The sequence below is a fragment of the Microtus ochrogaster genome, linkage group LG5 (genome assembly GCF_000317375.1).
Source record: "Microtus ochrogaster isolate Prairie Vole_2 linkage group LG5, MicOch1.0, whole genome shotgun sequence".
NCBI classification, from domain to species: domain Eukaryota; kingdom Metazoa; phylum Chordata; class Mammalia; order Rodentia; family Cricetidae; genus Microtus; species Microtus ochrogaster.
This window is the reverse complement of record NC_022031.1, coordinates 13,806,922-13,808,971: the sequence shown is the minus strand read 5'-3', so window position 1 is coordinate 13,808,971 and position 2,050 is coordinate 13,806,922.

Sequence of the window (2,050 nt, the reverse complement as noted above, 5' to 3'; positions counted from 1 at the left end):
GCTTTAACTTTAACATAGCAAAATTACAAATAACAAAACAGTTATCAAGCAAGAATTACAGTTATAATATTTATATCTATTTTATCTTTTATCATAACTAAGGAAAACTATAACTATCTATCCATTCTTCAACTCCATCATTATCTATTCATTCTTCAACTCCATCAAAGACTCCAGAAGGATATAATACTTCCTAAGCAAACAAGAAATCCAAACTCTAGAAATGACAGAGACATCTCGCTGCCTGGATAGTCACCCAAAGTTCCTCTGCATTGTTGGGGCATCCATCTCTGGCCTACAGGCCCATAGTATCCGGCAGACATTTTCATCAAGCAGGAAATTCCAAAGACAGTTCAGTCACTTTCTGCTGTATCCTGCAGAATGTCTTGCAGACTCTTTCATGAGTCAGGAACCCTGAAAGACCATCTCACCTTTTTGGCAAGTTCAGCAGTCCTCTTAGGTTATGGTCCATCATTGAGGGAAGTGGGGCAGGGACTCTAGACAGGAGCCTGGAGTGGGACACACAGTGAGGCTATATAAGTCCACCTTCCCTTACATCGCTTCCTCTTAGGTATTCCGTCACCACAGAACAAACCAAACAGCAGCTCCAATGGTAAAATGAACACTCAGACCGTAGCACTGCCCCAAGGCTCCAGTCTCTCATGTCTACTGTAACAGCAGAGCTGGCCATACTAAGTGCTAAGGTTACTTTCTGGAAAAAGTCTTTCTCTCCCAGAGAAGCACACTTTTCCAGCTGGAGAAGACATCTGTGTTTGTAAGTCTGAGAGCACAGCTGTGATGTGTCCAAGGGGCGATGTGGAATTTATTTTGGAGGAGTCTCGTTTTGAGATCTCTCCCTGTGGCTGAAAAGTGAGAAACTTCTGCTTAGATTTCAACTTACCAGAGATCGTCTGGTGGTCTGAGGGAAATCATTTAACCACCTTGGCTTCCCCAGACTCTTACCTCACAGTTGTCTATGAGGCTGGGGGTTGTTTGTAGGGGCTGATTGCCGATTGCCACTAGGACCAGGAGAAGGTCACCAGCCCTTTCAGTGCGGAAGTCCTCCATGTGGTCAGAAGGGCACAGTGGTCAGTTCTATCAGCTTGTGCCTTATACTGATAATGAGAACTGTCATGGTTTTAAAAAATATGTTTTATATTTGATTTCCTCCATGCAAAAGGCTGGGTTATCTTCTAGAATCATTTTAGGGCAGGAAACTTAAGAGTTAAGGTACTTACTCAGTAACTCATGAATATTCTGTAATTTAGCCGTGTGGAGAGATGGTTTTTATATCAATATTCACATTTTAGTATAAATTATACCTTATAATTATGCTAAATTGAGGATGAGAATGGCTGTATGTGAATCCCAGAGTCTTGGCACATTATTCAAGACAGAAGCTGAGGTAAGTCACTTGGTTCTCCCCAGACTTACACATCCCACTTGTGACACAGGGGCACACATGCCACATTGTGGCTTTGAAGGACAATGAGTGACATTGAGAACCATGTATTGTTGGTGGAGTTTCCCTGTCCAGCATTGCTCCCACATACCCACTCAGAAACTTAATATTAATTGTAAATGACCAGACGACAGCTCTGGTTTGTTACTAGCTGACTAGTACACTTTAAATTAACCCATATTTTATATCTACCCTCTGCCATATGGTTCATGGCTCGTTACCTCAATGTGTCCTGTCCTCTGCATCTGGCTGACTCCTCCCAAGACTCTGCCCTTCTTCACCCTAGCATCCTTAGTTTGGTTGTCCTGACTATATTTCTGGCCTGGCTGTTGACCTGTTGGCTATTTATTAAACCAATTTAAGTGCCAAATCTTTATAGTATACAAAAAGATTATTCCACAGCAATATACAGGAGATTTTGTATTCACTGGCTATTATGTAGTAAATTCCCAATATTGTGTGTTACTATATTTTATATTCCAGTCTGTTGTATATGTTGCAGTAAGGAGAAAAGACAAGTAAGTAATGCCTTCTTTTTCTAGAATATGTATCTATTACATATTATATTATATGTATATATACATATAT